This window comes from Lepus europaeus, chromosome 12, assembly GCF_033115175.1.
Source record: "Lepus europaeus isolate LE1 chromosome 12, mLepTim1.pri, whole genome shotgun sequence".
Classification (NCBI taxonomy): domain Eukaryota; kingdom Metazoa; phylum Chordata; class Mammalia; order Lagomorpha; family Leporidae; genus Lepus; species Lepus europaeus.
In genome coordinates, this window is record NC_084838.1 from 8922109 (window position 1) to 8939960 (window position 17852).

The 17852-nt window shown below is 45.6% G+C and overlaps 1 protein-coding gene across 10 annotated transcripts in view; it reads left to right on the plus strand.

Annotated features, from left to right (window-relative positions):
* SCAI (suppressor of cancer cell invasion) overlaps window positions 1-17852 on the plus strand; it is a 171847-nt gene that overhangs the window by 49627 nt on the left and 104368 nt on the right. The window contains exon 1 of one of the 10 annotated variants that reach the window (XM_062207563.1): window positions 15918-15968. The exons of the other annotated variants lie outside the window; for them this stretch is intronic. The gene's annotated coding sequence lies outside the window, so the exon portion shown is untranslated. Of the gene's footprint in view, window positions 1-15917; window positions 15969-17852 lie in introns of those variants that run through there. 10 annotated transcript variants of the gene reach the window in all.

Consider the following 17852-nt stretch of genomic DNA (forward strand, 5'->3'; position numbering starts at 1 on the left):
CTGTGACGCTGGCATCCCACATGGGCACTGGTTTGTGTCCCAGCTGCTCCTCTTCCTGTCCAGCTCTCTGGCAAAGCCGTGGAAGATGGCCCATGTGCTTGGGCCCCTGCACCTGAGTGGGAAACCTGGAGGAAGCTCCTGGCTCCTGCCTTTGGATTGGTCCAACTCTGGCCATTGCAGCTATTTGGGGAGTGAACCAATGGATTGAAGAGCTCTCTGTCTCTCTCTGTCTCTAACTCTGCCTCTCAAATAATCTCAAATAAATAAATAAATAATAAAGTAAAAAAGAATCATGCTGTGAAGGCAGGTAGGGAACCCGCATGAAAGAGGAAAGAAGAGTTTTTAAGTTGGCAGGTAGCGCAGTTGTTGTGTGCTGATGTTACCCGCAGAGAGGGGACAACTGGTGATCTTGTAGGAAGAGAACAGTTGCCTGGCTGAAGGGGATATGAGAGCCGAATACATAAGTGGAGGAGTTGGTTTTACGCTTAAGAGAAGACAGAGTAACATACATGACTGCAGTCAGGAGCGTTTGGTACAGAGGTGGCTGGCTACATATGAAAGACCCGCACTGATTGCTTCGGGTTTTCAGTGGCATCTAAAACAGTTGCCATCAGCTGGAAAGTGAGGAGGAGGGAACATGATGTTGGATGTTGGAGGAGATAGAACGTGTGAAATAGTGTTCTAGAAAAGCCACAAGTGAGTAGACTCGGAAAATACACTGGGCATGTCTGTCTGTAGCCGTGAACTGAAAGCGAGACGAGTTAGTGTGACTGTGTGAGTTTCTATAGCCATTTTTTGCTGCCCAGGTCTAAGCATAGAGCAGGTAGAAGGTTGTATTTAATTAAGTAATAAATAAAGCTAATTGTTGACTTTGAAAGCTGTTTTCAAAAGATGAGTGATGGTGAATGATGTCTAGAATTTCTGCTTTTTAATTATAAACATCTTGGAAGGTTAAATCTAGTGAGTTTTAGATCTTTTTTTTTTTTTTTTAAAGGCATGGCATTGTTCCAGGAAAGGTTGTTGATTGAAAATTACAGACCTAACTCCTGCCAACTTGAACAGGAAAGGAATGTTTGGAAGACAGTCAAGTACCCCCAGGGCCGATGGGAAGGCTGGAGAATCTGGTTTAGGAAAAGGCAGGAACCCATGGACTCAAAGGTCCGGAATCACTGCCAAAGTCATGGGGGACTTGGCCCAGATGCATTGCTGAGCCCTCCTGTCACTGCTGTTGGCGGAATGGTTTCTGAACCTCTCCTTTCTGGAGTCACTGTTCCATCTCAATGACCTTGACAAAGGTCATGCTGGGAGCAGGTGTTCGGCACCACCTCTTGGGGACTCCTGCATCCAATATCAGAGTGCCTGAGTTCACGTGCTGACTCTGCTGTTGGTTCCAATTACCTGAGAAACGCACACCCTGGGGGACTGCAGGTGATGGGTCCTTGCCACCCATGTCGGAGATCTGGATTGAGTTCCTGGCTCCTGGCTTCCGTGTGGCCTCACCTCTTGCAGGGCTTTGAGGGGTGAACCAGCAGGTGAGAAGTCTCTCTGTCTCTCAAATAAATAAAAATAATACATAAGTCTAAAAGATCACTCTGGCTGCTGTGTCCAGAATAAAGCGGGAATCCAAGAGTGGAGGAAGGGAGAATGAGTCTTGAAGCTCCGAAGTGTAGGATAACGACAGTGGCGAGGGAAAGGCAGTCCCATTCATGGAGCTTTCCAAAAGGGGCTGCTAAGATTGTTGTCTGCAGAGAATCTTCCTTCCTCCCTCCTCTCCGACTTGTCTTCTTTCTTTCTTGAAATCTGGACTTTTCTAGGTGTCTTTATGCGTCTTCATTAGCACAAGGAAGTGTAACTGGTGTAGCGGATATTTCATAAGAATCGGCAGTGATCATCTAAGGAAAAACTTCCAGGCTCCTGCTGTGCACACGGTTGTGCGGAGGGCAGTTGTTGGTTGATGTCATCCTAGAACTGAGGGAAGGCTCGACATTCCGAAATGATTCGTTTCTGTCAAGACACTAGGGACTGCTGCCAGCTCAGCTAACCAGCTTTTTTCTAAGTGTGGTTAATTGATAATACACGAACCAGCTTTCATCTGAGCTTTGTGTTCCAGCACTCATTAGTCCTGTATGGTAGCAGTTTACATATCGGTTATTTGAAATAGGTCAAATGCATATCCATTATTTTTTAAAAATGAGAAAATATTATCATTTTTAATACCCCTAAGAAAGTGATTTTCAAATGGAGTAATCATCAGGAATGGCTAGAGTAGTTTTAAAAATCACGGCCTCTCATTCCTCTTGTTTCATAGCTGACAGTAAGTCCCAGATCTGTATCTGCTTCTGATGTGCCAGTTTGAATCTTGGCTGTTCCACTTCTGATCCAGTTCCCTGCTAATGTGTCAGGGAAAGCTGTAGAGAATGGCCCAGTACTTGGGTTCCTGCCACCCACATGGGAGACCTGAAAGAGGCTCCTAGCTCCTGGCTTCTGCCTGGTCCAGCCCTGCCTTTGTGGCCATTTTGGGAGTGAGCCAGCAGGTGGAAGATCTCTTTCTCTGTGTCTCCTCCTCTCTGTCACTCTACCTTTCAAATAAATAAATCTTAGAATTTTCCAGGATTATCCGTTCTGTTTAGGAACTATAACTTTATGCTATTCAGACTAGCTTTTTTTTTTTTTTTTTTTGACAGGCAGAGTGGACAGTGAGAGAGAGAGACAGAGAGAAAGGTCTTCCTTTTTGCCGTTGGTTCACCCTCCAATGGCCGCTGTGGCCGGCACATCCTGCTGATCCGAAGCCAGGAGCCAGGTGCTTCTCCTGGTCTCTCATGCGGGTGCAGGGCCCAAGGACTTGGGCCATCCTCCACTGCCTTCCCGGGCCATAGCAGAGAGCTGGCCTGGAAGAGGGGCAACCGGGATAGAATCCAGCGCCCCAACCGGGACTAGAACCTGGTGTGCCGGCGCCGCAAGGCGGAGGATTAGCCTGTTAAGCCACGGCACCGGCCTAGCTTTATTCTTTATCCAGAGAGATAATTCTTTCTTAATGGGAAGAATCCCTTATAAATGAGTCTTTGGATTTCTCAGTTTGATTTTATAAGCTATATCATGTTTCTTTCTTTGTAGAGATTAGCTTTGTGAGATTTTAAGTAGTTCTTTGGGGTGGTGTTGAAGGTGGATTCCATTAATTTTTCTCTTACTCTCTGGCTAATCTGTAATCTTACAGGTTTATTTTCATCCCCCGAAGCATAAGGAGCTTATTCCCTCAACCTGGGTATACCACATAGGTAGCAGGGATCCAACAATTGGAGCCATCATCTCCCAGATGTGCATTGATAGGAAGTGGGAATTGGGAGTTGAGGCAGGACTCAAAGCCGGGCATTGTGTGTGGGATTAGGCCTGACTGCTGTGCCAAATGCCTGCCCCTGGGAGAATTTCTTGAAAAATCCAAAAAACAAGCCTGAGAGTACATAATAGTCACGTTACCTACTATACTAAAAAGTAAAGAAAATGAAAAGTAAACACTGGTATGCCATTTGTAAAGGTTACATAAACATTTCATCCTGAGCTTGCTATTGTTATTAATTCTAGTCTGTGATCTAAATATGATTATAGCTTCCGGATGGCCATTTAATGAATCATTTTATAGACAGAAATTATGAGTATATATATACACATATATATATTCATAATTACTTTAAAAGTATTAAGTGGCACATAATACCTGTACATGTTTATGAGATACAGCAAGATGTTTCAATATTGTAAAAATTGAGTAATGTTCAAATAAGGGTAGTTAAAATGTCTATCATTCCCCCCCCATCCAAAAGAAGAAGCTTATTTCCTATATTATAATACAGCCCATCAGTGTATTCCTAAAGAGGTACTCATGAATTTATAGTCATTTAATAAAAGGTTTCTAAAAAAAAATACAACCCAATTAATTTCAGCTTAAATCAAGTTTGTATAAAAATAGCCAGATCCCTGTTTCTCACGTTTAATATGCTTAGAAATCATCCAGAGAGCTGTTAGAATGCAGGTTCTGGTTTAGTAGGTCTGCCTTTCTATTGAGCGTAGGGTGATGCTGATGCCGGTGGCCTGCAGATGTCATTCTGAGTGGTAAGAAGCTAGCCCATAATTACATTATTCTTTGCACTTTCATCTCTCGATGGGTTGCTCTACTTTGGGGCATGTTTTGGGGCTGTCTAATTTGACCAGAGGTTGAGTAGTACATTTTAAGAAGATTGGATTACATAACCTTACCCTGCTTTCTGCCATATTCTTAAGATTTTAGTGCTATATATAGCTTAAGGTTTGTAGTGTCAGGCTTTGAAAATGGATAAAAGAAGAGAACTGTCAGAAGCAATATATTTTTACTGAATCATTGTATCTACAGCAGCAAAATTCATTTATCTACTTGAGGTGGTCTGAACTCCAAGTAGAGCATCAGTAATGGAATGAAGAACAAGAGAGCAGAGTAGGCATGCCGTTGCTGAGATTCCGCGTGGGTGCCCACATCACATGTCCGGGTTCCTGAGTTTTAGTCCCGGCTCTGTCTCTGATCCCTGGGAGACCTGGATGGAGCTCCTGGCTCCTGTCTTGGGCCTGGCCCAGGCCCAGCTGTTGTGGGCATCTGGGGAGTGAACCAGCAGTGGGAGGTTTTTTACTGTGTCTTTGTCTCTGCCTTTCAAATAAGTGAAATAAAATAAATATAAATTAAGTAAGTATACATATCATTTTGAGGGAAGCAACACACAACTATTATTTTTTAATTCAAACAGTGTAGAAAGTTTAAAGATGAAGTAATAAAACTATTTCAAAACTCAACATGCAGAAATAACCATAATTATTAGCATTAGGTGAACACAGATAAAATGGAAATGAGTTTATAAAATCGGGACCCTACTATAGAGATGTACTAAAAAACTCCTTTTTCTTATGAAAACACAAATTAAATTAAATAAATAATTGCCCAATCATGACCAATTTTATTTCCTGTATATCCACAGCAGCTTACCTCATCCTGAGTATTTTGAAGCATATATCTCAGGCATCACATCATTTTACTGTAAATAACACCTTTTTTCTTTTTTAATTGGAGAGACACAGAGAGAGAGCACACCCCCTTCTGTTAGTTCAGTCTCTAAAAGCCTGCTGCAGCTGGAGCTGGGCTGGGAGGAGGCAGGAGCTGAGAACTCAACTCAGGTCTCCCAGGTAGGTGGCAGGAACCCAGTGCTTGAGCCATCACCACTGCCCATTGGCAGGAAGCAAGAGTCAGGAGCCGAAGCCAGCTGTCAAACCCAGGCACTCCACTGTGGAATTCACGTGTCCTACCCACTGGACTAAATGCTTACCCTCACATCTGTAAATATGTCAGCATACATCTCTAAAACATAAAGACTTTTTTTTAAGAAGAAATATTTATTTTATTTATTTGAAAGAGTTACAGAGAAAGGTAGAGAGAGAGAGAGAGAGACAGAGAGGTCTTCGGGGGGGGGGGGTCCTTCCATCTGTTGATTCACTCCCCAAATGGCAGCAATGGCCAGAGCTGGGCTGATCCGAACCCAGGAACTAGGGGCTTCTTCTGGGTCTCCCACGTGGGTACAGGGGCCCAAGGGACTTGGACCATCTTCCACTGCCTTCCAGACTGGTTAGCAGAGAGCTGGATCTGAAGTGGAGTAGCCGGGATTCAAGCCGGTATCATATGGGATGCTGGTGCTGCAGGCTGGGGCTTTAACCTGCTCCGCCACAGCACCGGCCCCAGGAGCCATTGTCTCACACACACAGGGTTATCAGTTTCCCTGGTTAATTCTCTCCCCTCTCCCCTCTTTCTGTATGAGCTCTTCCTGGTTGGGCTTTTTGTTTCATATGAGATTATATAAAATGAAAATGCACTAATTTTACAAAGGGAAATGGATGCAACCAAGGCCAAACAACAGCCGTGTGCTACAAATACTTTATGCTAATTTTGTTTTACCTTTTTAGAATGTCTTAACCTATCTGGAGATGCCTTGGAATACTTTATGTCTTTCTCATCTTTTCCAATGTTTTCCTGACATGTTCTCTCACTTTGCTGCAGCAGTGGCCTGTGGGCACTACTTAGGAGTATGTACCTGGCGGAGTTCCTCACTTAATTGGAGGTGGGCTTCCTGAGGGCCACATCTTACCAACTTCCTGCCCGATGCCATTAGCACATCCTTAGTATTTGCTGGATGCTTGGTGCCAATACTGAGGCAATCATGCTTCAAGGTTGATGGGCATATCACTCAACGCAACTGCCATTTAGTATTTATTTACAAAAAAAAGCTAGGTATGCTTACTTAGCTCTAACATGCACATGGGTGAGAGGCTAAATCAAATATTAACATTTAGTGTCTGAACTTATAGGTGGTTTCTATATAAAGGACTGAAGCTTGGAGTTTTGTTTTCTTCGCTTCTTTTTTTTTAAGATTGATTTTATTTATCTGAAAGATAAGAGAGAGATATCTTCCATCTGCTGGACTGCATTACCTGGGGCTGGGCCAGGCTCAAGTCAGGATCCTGAAACCTAATCCCATGTGGGTGACAGGTGTCCCCGTACTTGGACCATCTTCTGCTGATTTTTCTAGGCGCATGGCAGAGAGCTGCACTGGAAGTAGAGCTCACATGGAATATGGGATGCTGGTGACAGCTTATCCTGCTGTACTATAACGCTGGCCTGCTTAGTTTTGTGGGTTTTTTTTTTTTTTTTGCTTTTTTTACTTATTTTTTTTTTAAGATTTACTTATTTATTTGAAAAACAGAGTTATAAAAAGAGAGAGAGAGAGAGAGAGAGAGAGAGAGAGAATCTTCCGTCATTAGTTTACTCCCCAAATGGTCGTAACAGCATAAGCTGGGCCACTCAGGAGCCAGGAGCTTCTTCCAGGTCTGGCACATGGGTACAGGGGCCAAACTACTTGGACCATCTATCACTGCTTTCCCAGGCGCATTTGCAGGGAGCTAGATTGGAAGTGGAGCAGCCAGGACACAAACTGGTATCCATATGGGATGCTGGTGTTACAGGCGCAGCTTTACCTGCTGTGCCACAACACTGGCCCCGATTTTTTACTTCTAACACTTATTTATGTGGTGACCATATGCCCTGATTTGCCTGGTACACTTTGAGTTTTTGCACAGTCCAGATTTTATCATTAAATGTCCCTTTTAGTTCACAGAATTGTCCCATTTAGATGGTGAATGACTCATTTGATTTCCTGACAGTCCTAAGAAGCAGATCCTATTATTGTTCTCGTTTTGCACATGGGGAAGTCAAGGCACAAGTTAAGTAACACACAGCTCTGTTTGAGTGGTGAGTGGCAGAGCCAGGATCTGAACGTAGGCAGTTTGACACCAGTGCTCCCAACCACTCTGCAATGTTGCCTCCAAATACATCTTTTGCAGAATGCACCCTGCTCCACTGGGAGTCTCCTGATAAATTAATCTGTTTTTTTTTTTTTTTTTTGTATCAGAAGTCTGGCTAAGGCTCTTAAATTTTAAGCGTTTTCTTTGTCTTCAGAAAATCCTTCTTGGCTCCTCCTGTTCCACTAGGCCAATCAGATGGTGGATTTCTTTCTCAGAAGATTGAACGTGCACCATTTTTGCATGCTTGTAATGCCAGTTATTTGGCATTCCCTCCTAGATGCTGAGAAACCCTTGCGACTTTGGGAGTCTCAAGTCCCTGCCTTGGTCACTTTTCCTTACTTCCGGCCATGTTTGCTATCTTACATTCTCTCTCTCTCGCACACACACACGCACATGCACACATGCACAGGGTCTCCAGCTTCCAGAACAGTCTGCCTGTGATCATTCCAGATTCTGGAGTCTTCTGGGAACGCTGTTCATGGCCCTTTCGCAGGGTGCTCTGAGGAAGAAGGGACTGCACACAGTGACCTGGTCCAGTTACAGCAATGAATGGATCCCACAAACTGATGCAAGGCAACTGAGCTGTATGTGTAGTCAGTTAAGAGTTCAGAGAAAGCCGGCGCCGTGGCTCAACAGGCTAATCCTCTGCCTTGCGGCGCCGGCACACCAGGTTCTAGTCCTGGTCGGGGTGCCGGATTCTGTCCCAGTTGTCCCTCTTCCAGGCCAGCTCTCTGCTGTGGCCCGGGAAGGCAGTGGAGGATGGCCCAAGTCCTTGGGCCCTGCACATGCATGGGAGACCAGGACAAGCACCTGGCTCCTGGCTTCAGATCAGCGCAGCGCGCCGGCTGTGGCAGCCATTGGAGGGTGAACCAGTGGCAAAGGAAGACCTTTCTCTCTGTCTCTCTCTCTCTCACTGTCCATTCTGCCTGTCAAAAAAAAAAATTCAGAGAAAAACAATTTTTTTTCTGACAAGGGTGATCCAAAAAAAGTTTTTTGTAGATGGTGGCACTTAAGTCAGTTTAGTAACTTCTAAATTGCTTAAAAAGTTACTACCTCCTATAATAAGTAAGTTAGATGCACCTTTAAAAAATATTACTACCTCCTAGAGCATGTGTTTAGCCTCCCATGTGAGATACCTGCAGTGGATTAGTTGGGTTTGACTCCCAACTCCGGCTTCCTGCCAGTGCAGGCTGTAGGAGGCTGCGGTGATAGTTCAAGTAATTGGGTCAGTGCCACCCACTAGGGAGACCTGGACTGAGTTCACGGCTCCCAGCTTCGACACAGCCCGGTCTCAGCCATCGCAGACGTTTGCAGAGTCAATCAGTGGATGGGAGCTCCCTCTGCTTCTGTCTGCCTCTCAAATTAAAAAAAAAAATGACTGCTTCCTTGTCTAAGGACCTCCCTGAGTCTGCTGAGACTAGAGACTCAGTGGGAGCGTGAACATGACCAACCTCCAGGAGAAAAGGATTTACTGAGTTTAGCGTTTGTGCCTCCCGTGAGAACTCCTCAGTTGGTCTCCCCTTCTGGTTGTGACGCTGTTACCCAAATGGGCGTTTTAACACTCACAGGTTGTGAGCAGAAGGAACAGGTGAAATGCAGCAGCAATGGAGGTTTTTTTTTTTTTTTTTTTTTTTACAGGCAGAGTGGATAGTGAGAGAGAGAGACAGAGAGAAAGGTCTTCCTTTTTGCCGTTGGTTCACTCTCCAATGGCCGCCGCGGCCGGCGCATCTCGCTGATCCGAAGCCAGGAACCAGGTGCTTCTCCTGGTCTCCCATGTGGGTGCAGGGCCCAAGTACTTGGGCCATCCTCCACTGCCTTCTCGGGCCATAGCAGAGAGCTGGCCTGGAAGAGGGGCAACCGGGATAGAATCTGGTGCCCCGACCGGGGCTAGAACCCGGTGTGCCGGCGCCGCTAGGCAGAGGATTAGCCTGTTAAGCCACGGTGCCGGCAAGTTTATTTTTTTTAATGTAAAAGCCTAATATTTTTCTTAAAACCTTTTACTTTAAAGCCTATTGATATTTGTAAGGGCTTCCTTAATGAACACATTGTCTATTTTTATTATAATTACATTTGCTTTTTAACTTGATTTCTTAATAAGAAAAAAGTTACATTTGAGTAGAATTTAGCACAACAGCTTGGTGAGATGGTGTAGTGTTTCTCACCTCCACTTCATGAATGAGGAAACTGAAGTTAGAGGACACTGTAAGTGGTGTGAGGCGGGACAGACTTGGCCTTGGGTCTTCAGAATCCAAGTGCAGTGTTCCTCACATGGCCTTATTTCAACTTCCTAGATTTAAAAGTTTGATCACCATCAAGATAAAGAACAGTAAAGAGGTTGTGATCTCATAACCCCTTTTAAATAAACTTTAGTATAAAATCTAGTTGAACATTATGAACCTAGTTCTCTCCGCTCAGCAGGCAGGCCCGTGAGCACTGCTTTGATGAGTGAGTTACAGTGACTTGTCCAAGGGAGCTCCCGAAGGACCTGCCGGTGGCCACTCTGGCGCCGTTGGCAGATTAGAGAAAGGCATTCAGTGGGTGGACCTCGGGCTCCCTTTGGGTGGTCGGTCGCTACACTGCGAGGGGCGGTTTCAGGCCTGTGCCACGATGCAGGGCCTAGAGACTGAGTATCCAGATGTGGGCCTCTATTCTGCCTTTTATGTGGTGCTCAGAAAGCAGCGGTTATGAATCCTGTTGATGTTGACTCATGAGGAGCTGGAGTTTCTTTAGTGTTTTATTTCTAGGGAGAACCTGTTCCTGCGTACAGCAAGCATAGAGGCCTGGGCACCTTGGTGCTAACGTCCGGAATCTCCAGGCCCATGCCTGGCTCCCTGCTCCCTCTGTCCAGATGTCCTTTCAGGTGTCCCCCGCCTACTCTAACATACTAGCCCCAGTCACTCCCTCTTCCTAGTATTTCTTACCGCTCAGAATGTTATCTGTATGTGTGTTTTAGTTTACCTTTGTCTTACTTTCCACTAGAAACTAGACTCTGTGGAAGCAGAGATTTTGCCCTTTTGCTCCCTGCTATCTTCTGGAACTTGAAAAAGTACATGGCGCTAGAGACTCTCAGGATTTATTGAAAGAATGAGCCAGCAATGGCTATTACTGTTGTATAAATTTCCAGTTTTAACATTTGCTACTTTTTATTGACTGTTTTTGAGCATTTTCTGTACCATAATGTTATACCTTTTAAAGGTAATGAGATGTAGGCCCGCGGGCTTTGGGATAATCTTTGCATGGCGTTGAAGTCCCTCTCTAACTGTGTCATTCTGACAAGTGACGTAGGTGAGGCTGTCTTATCACCTGACAATGCCTACCTTACCTGGCATTGTTTCTCGCCTTGGGGAGCTTGCTGTCTGCCGCCCCTGCCTGTTCCTTCCTCTCTTCAGTTGTAAATCACTGAGGAGCCATGAGCTTCCCTCTGAATAAACAGATTTTTAAGATTTTCCTCTCTAGATAAATAGAGTTTAAGCTATGAACTTTGGGACCTAATACCCTTATCCTCATGTCCCATGAAATGCCAAATATTTTTTTTAAGTCTTCCACACAGCATGTTGCTAGCACATTTAGGTTTGGACGCTGACTAGAATTTTATTTTTTTAAAGATTTATTTATTTATTTGAAGGCTAGAGTTACAGACAGAAAGGGAGACACAGAGAGAAAGGTCTTCATCCTCTGGTTCACTTCCCAAATGGCTGCAGTGGCCAGAGCTGTACGGAGCTTTCTTTCGGGTCTTCCATGTGGGTGCAGGGGCCCAAGAACATGGGGCATCTTCCACTGCTTTCTCTGCCATAGCAGAGAGCTGAACTGGAAGAAGAGCAGCCAGGACTCAAACTGGTGCCCATATGGGATGCCGGCACTGCAGGCAGAAGTTTAGCCCATATGGCACAGTGTCAGCCCCGATAAGACTTTCTTATACATCATCTTATAACTTCTATAGCTGTCATCGTGTCAACAGAAGAGTAGAGTTTTGCACAGACCCAATGAGTAGGGTTTCCTGAACTAATGAATAATTGAAGTAGTTAAAAAGATCGGATCAGCGCGGTGCGCCGGCCGCAGCATGCCAACCGCGGCGGCCATTGGAGGGTGAACCAACGGCAAAGGAAAACCTTTCTCTCTGTCTCTCTCTCTCTCTCACTGTCCACTCTGCCTGTCAAAAAATAAATTAAAAAAAAAAAGAAAAAAAGAAAAGTACAACCAGTGTCTAATTCGAGACATTTGAGGAGCCTTCTCAGTTGTATGCTGGTCTTTCCTCCCTCTTAATACCCTACTATATGTCATGTAATGAAGTGCTAAAAATGTTTCTGATATAAATATTAGTTACCAATTTAACCAATAGATGAAGTTTAAAGTTTGATACAATCCCAAATAACGGTATAACTGATGCTGATATAATTAATGATGTGGGGAGGGGCTCTGGGAGTTACTAGACAATCACATCCTTAGTTGTCATTATAGATAAACTATCGTATAAAAAATAGACAAACTAGGCCATCGCGAGAGAAGCTTCTTACGTTGGACTACAGGTAACCTCCAGGTGGAACAGCCAGGAGAGCTGAGAGTTGTTGATGTTGGGGTGTGCGGCGGGAAGGCGAAGGTTGAGCCAGCAGACTGTCGCTGCTTTTCCCTAGAGGGTTATTGGGTACTGTTGAATTTTCAATTGGATATATGTATATTATTTTGACAAAAATAAAAACTGTCTATGACAAAATTAAAAACAGAAATACAACCAGTCCAAGAAAGGGGCAAGACAACTCACAGAAAGGAAGAATCTGTGTGGAAATTATATATCTGGTCAGGTTCTTTTATTTAGAATATATAATGAATTCTAACAACAAAACAGTAAAAAGAAAATTACCCACTAAAAATGAGCAGAGGATCTGAGTAGGCATTTATTCCAGGGAGATATACAAAGGGCCAGTAAGCCCGTGAAAAGATGCTCAGAACCATTAGCAAATCAAAAGCGCAGAGTGATACTGCTCCATACCTACTAGGATGGCTACAGCCAAAAAGACAAATGTGGGCGAGGATGTGTAGAGGGGAAGCATGCCTCACACCTTGCTCATACATGAAATGCTGCAGACTTTGGAAAATGCTGGTGGTTCCTCAAAAGGTTAAACACGGAGTTACTTTATGACCTAGCAGTTCTACTGCAAGGTATATGAGTTTCCCCAAGAGAGATTATTTGTCCATATAAAAGCTTGTACACAAATGCTCATAGCAGCACTATTCATAGTAACCAGAAAGTGAAAACAGTCTGTTCATCAGCTGATGAATGGGTAAACAGATTTTGGTATGTTTGTACAATGGAATATTAAAAGAAAAAAGAAATACAACCAGTCAGTTACTGCTGAAAGAAATAGTAAGTTTTCTCTTACCACTTGTGCTTCAAACTTATTACAGACAAAATATGCGATTTAGGCAGTTGTTACCCTATAGATAATAAGTATCTTTTAAGGGGTTGTTAGATTTTTATTTAACTTATCTAATTTTTTTTAAAGTTTTTTTTTTTTTATTTATTTGACAGGCAGAGTTACAGAGAGAGAGACAGAGAGAAAGGTCTTCCTTCCGTTGGTTCACTCCCCAAGTGGCCGCCACGGCCGGAGCTGCACCGATCTGAAGCCAGGAGTCAGGTGCTTCCTCCTGGTCTCCCAAGCGGGTGCAGGGCCCAAGCACTTGGGCCATCCTCCACTGCCTTTCCGGGCCAAAGCAGAGAGCTGGATTGGAAGAGGAGCAAACGGGACTAGAACCTGGCGCCCATATGTGATGCTGGCACCTCAGGCGGAGGATTAACTAAGTGAGCCACGGCGCCAGCCCCTAACATTTAGTTTAGTTTTTTTTTTTTTTTTTTGACAGGCAGAGTGGACAGTGAGAGAGAGAGACAGAGAGAAAGGTCTTCCTTTTGCCGTTGGTTCACCCTCCAATGGCCGCCGCGGCCGGCGCACCGCGTTGATCCGATGGCAGGAGCCAGGTGCTTCTCCTGGTCTCCCATGCGGGTGCAGGGCCCAAGTACTTGGGCCATCCTCCACTGCACTCCCTGGCCACAGCAGAGAGCTGGCCTGGAAGAGGGGCAACCAGGACAGAATCCGGCGCCCCGACCGGGACTAGAACCCGGTGTGCCGGTGCCGCTAGGTGGAGGATTAGCCTATTGAGCCGCGGCGCCGGCCAACATTTATTTTTTTTAAAAAAAGGTTTATTTGTTTATTTGAAAGAGAGAGGGAGGGAGGGAGAGAGGGAGAGAGTGAGCGAGGGAGGGACAGAGGAAAAGAGGCAGGGAGGGAGGGAGAGAGAGGGAGGGAAGGTGGGAGAGTGAGGGAGGGAAGGAGGGAGGGAGGGAGGGAGGGAGGGAGATGTCTCCCATGTGCTGGCTCATGCCTCAGATACCTGTGGCCAGGCCAAAGGTGGGAGCTGGGGACTTGATCCAGGTCTCCCACACAAGTGGCAGGGACCCAACTACTTGTGTCATCACCTGCAGCCTCCAGGGGACACAGTGGCAGGAAGCTGGAGTAGGGAGCAGAGCTGAGACTTGAATGTGAGGTCTCTGGGATCGGACATGGGCATCCAGGGCAGCATCTTAGCCAGTAGGCAGGGCACTCACCTCCAGAGTCTCGATTTTATTGGGTCTGTACAAAGTACGAGATCATGGTGGGGCACACAGTAGTATGTGTTTTGGTTTGAACTTGGCGACTAGTATAACTTCAAACCCATAATTCTTACAACACTGTACCAGTTCTTTGTCACTGAAAGAAGTAGTAACTATCCTGAAAGTAAGAGAAACTGACGGCCGGCACTGTGGCTTAACAGGCTAATCCTCTGCCTTGCGGCGCCGGCACAAGGTTCTAGTCCTGGTTGGGGTGCCGGATTCTATCCCGGTTGCCCCTCTTCCAGGCCAGCTCTCTGCTATGGCCCGGGAAGGCAGTGGAGGATGGCCCAAGTGCTTGGGCCCTGCACCCGCATGGGAGACCAGGAGAAGCACCTGGCTCCTGGCTTCGGATCAGCGCGATGCGCCGGCTGCAGCAGCCATTGGAGGGTGAACCAACGGCAAAGGAAGACCTTTCTCTGTGTCTCTCTCTCTATCTACTCTGCCTGTCAAAAAAAAAAAAAAAAAAAAAAAGAGAGAGAGAAACTGAAAGTGAATTTCGGGCTGGTGTTGTGGCGTAGAAGGTTAAACCTCCACCATCCCTTGTGGGTGCCTGTTTGAGACCCAGCTACTCCACTTCCAATGCAGCTCCTTGCTAATGTGCCTAGGAAAAAACAATGGAAGATGGCCCAAGTCCTTGAGCCTCTGCACCTGCGTGGGAGACCCAGAGGAAGCTCCTGGCTTCTGGCTTCAACCTAGCCCAGTCCCGGCCGTTGTGGCCATTTGGGGAGTGGACCAGTGGGTAGAAGATTCTCTCTCTCTCCTCCTCTCTATGTAACTCTGCCTTTCAAATAAATAAAAAAAAAATTTTTTTTAAAAAAGTGTGTCTCAAGGAATTTGAGAGAATTGAGAATATCTTTAAGAATAGAAGCCTGCAGTCTGCTGGGTGCAGGATTGTTCCACTTGTCCCTTCGAGTAAAAATCCTTTCAGAGGATCTTTATTTGATACAAATTACACTTGTTTTAAAAGTACCATTGTGTAGGTATCTTGTTGCTGTATAAAAATAGAGTAATAAAAAAGACAATTCTTCAAAGAAGATACACAAATGGCCAGTAACCACACGTAAAGATGCTCAGCATCACTCATCATTAGGGAAATGCAAATCAAAACCATAATGAGATGCTGCCCTACACCATTCAAATGGCTGGTGTAAAAAATTAAAAAAAAAACTAGAAAATGACAAGTGTTGTTGAGGAAGTGAAGAAATTAGAGCCCTCGGCGTACTCAGTGGGAACATGGAATGGTATAGCCGCTGTGGAGAACAGTATAGCATCTCCTCGCAATATTAAAGATAGAATGATGGCCGGTGCCGCGGCTCAATAGGCTAATCCTCCGCCTGCAGCGCCGGCACACCGGGTTCTAGTCCCGGTCGGGGCACCGGATTCTGTTCCGGTGGCCCCTCTTCCCGTCCAGCTCTCTGTTGTGGCCCGGGAGTGCAGTGGAGGATGGCCCAAGTCCTTGGGCCCTGCACCCACATGGAAGACCAGGAGAAGCACCTGGCTCCTGGCTTAGAGTCAGCACGGTGCACCGGCCGCAGTGCGCCAGCGGCAGCGGCCATTGAGGGGTGAGCAAACGGAAAAAGGAAGACCTTTTTCTCTGTCTCTCTCTCTCTCTCACTGTCCACTCTGCCTGTCCAAAAAAAAAAATTAAAATAAAAAGATAGAATGATAATATAGGGTTAAATAATTCCACTTCTAGGTATATACAACCAAGAGTTGGAAACAGGTTCTTGAGGCGATATTTGTATACTGGTGTTCATGGCAACGTTATTTACAAACGTGGAAGCAACCCAAGTGCCCATCAGCAGATGAATGGACAAGCAAATGAAGGCATATCCGTACCATGGAGTCTTTTTAAGTCTTTAAAAGGAAGGAAGAACCTGCATGTGTTCAACCTTGGATGATCCTTGAGGACATTATGCCTAAGCAAAATAAGAAAGTTACAAAAAGACAAATACAGGTACTGTATGATTCCACCGACAGGAGGTCCTTAGGGTAGTCAGAATTCATAGACAGGAAGTAGAATGACAGTTTCCAGAGGCTGAGGGGAGAGGGCAGTGGGATTTACTGTTTAGTCGGTATAGACTTTCAGTTGTACAAGATGGAAAGAGTAGTTGTGGAGCTAGACAGCAGTGATAGTTGCACAACATTATGACTGTATTTTTTTTTTTTAATTTATTTTGACAGGTAGAGTTATAGACAGTGAGACAGAGAGACAGAGAGAAAGGTCTTCCTTCCGTTGGTTCACTCCCCAAATGGCTGCTACGGCCAGGGCTGCACCGATCTGAAGCCAGGAGCCAGGTGCTTCCTCCTGGTCTCCCATGCGGGTGCAGGGCCCAAGCACCTGGGCCATCCTCCACTGGCTTCCTGGGCCACAGCAGAGAGCTGGACTAGAAGAAGAGTAAACGGGACTAGAACCCGGCACCCATATGGGATGCCGGCACCGCAGGTGAAGGATTAACCAAGTGAGCCACAAGATTTATATATTTGTTTGAAAGTCAGAGTTACAGAGAGAGGGAGACACACATACACACACAGATTTTCCATCCACTGGTTTACTCTCCAGGTGGCCACAAAGGCCAGGGCTGGGCCAGTCAGGAGCTTCTTCCAGGTCTCCCACATGGGTGGCAGGGGCCCAAACATGTGGACCATCTTCTGCTGCTTATCCCAGGCCAGTAGCAGGGAGCTGGATCAGAAGTGGAGCAGCTGGGACACAAACTGGTGCCCATACAGGATGCCAGCATTGCAGGCGGTGGCTTTACGTGGTACACCACAGCGCCAGCCCCGTTATGACTATATTTTGACTGCATGAGTCTTCCTCAGTAGAGTCTCCTGCTTGCTTTCCCCTGTCTCTTGTCATCTTTAGTTTTCCTTTCTGGCACTGGCATTGAAACATACGTGCACACCTGTGGCCCCAGGTAGGGAAGATAATGCACTGCTTGAGCTCCTTTGCTGAATCACAGCCCAGTTGTTGAGTCTGTGTGGACTAGCATCCGTGCTGGTGTGGCTGAGCCACAGCCAGTGTGGGACATGCCACATGGACCACATCCACTCTGACCTGTGCCCTTTCTGCCTGTGTTTTGTCCAGCTGTGTGCGCTCACTTCTTCCTGCCTGCCCTTCCTTTCACCGCGGTGCTTTCTGTTGGCTGTGCTGTCTCAGTTGAATTAATATCGAAGTTTGTATTTTGTGTGTATTAAACACATCTTTTCTGCTTATGTCTGGTCAACAAAATGATATTTTAATAGACTCCTGGACAATATTTCAAAGCAACCCGTGGCTCTGAGGATACTGCTGCTGGTCCATGCCCCAGCACCTTTGTTTTTTTTCCAATTCTCTTTGCCTTCATGGTGCTACTCAGTTTCTCAACACCTTGAGCAATGAGAAGCTTGGCACCTATGCCTTTCCTTTCCAATTGCTATTAATAGCGTATAACTTCAATGTCACATTGGAATAAAACAGAGAGATTGTGTGTAGAAAGTGATTTGTTGGGCAAATATTTGAGTACATTGGTTAAAATGCCACCTGGGATGCCCACGTCCCATATTGAGTGAAGTGCCTAGGGGTAAGCCCTGGCCTTGCAGCTGGTTCTAGCTTCCTGCCGTTGAGCACTCTGGGCGGTAGCCACCTCCATATGCCCAAACCACATTTTAGGCTGCTGGCTTCAGTCTGGCCCATCCCTGGCTGTTGTAGGCATTTGGATATTGAGCTAGTGGATGGAAGACCTCTCTCTTTCTCTCTCTGTTGTTTTGCCTTTCAAATACATAAACATTAACTTTATTTATTTTCATTTTATTTGAAAGGCTGAGGGAGAGAGATCTTCCATCCTTTGGTTCACTCCCCAAA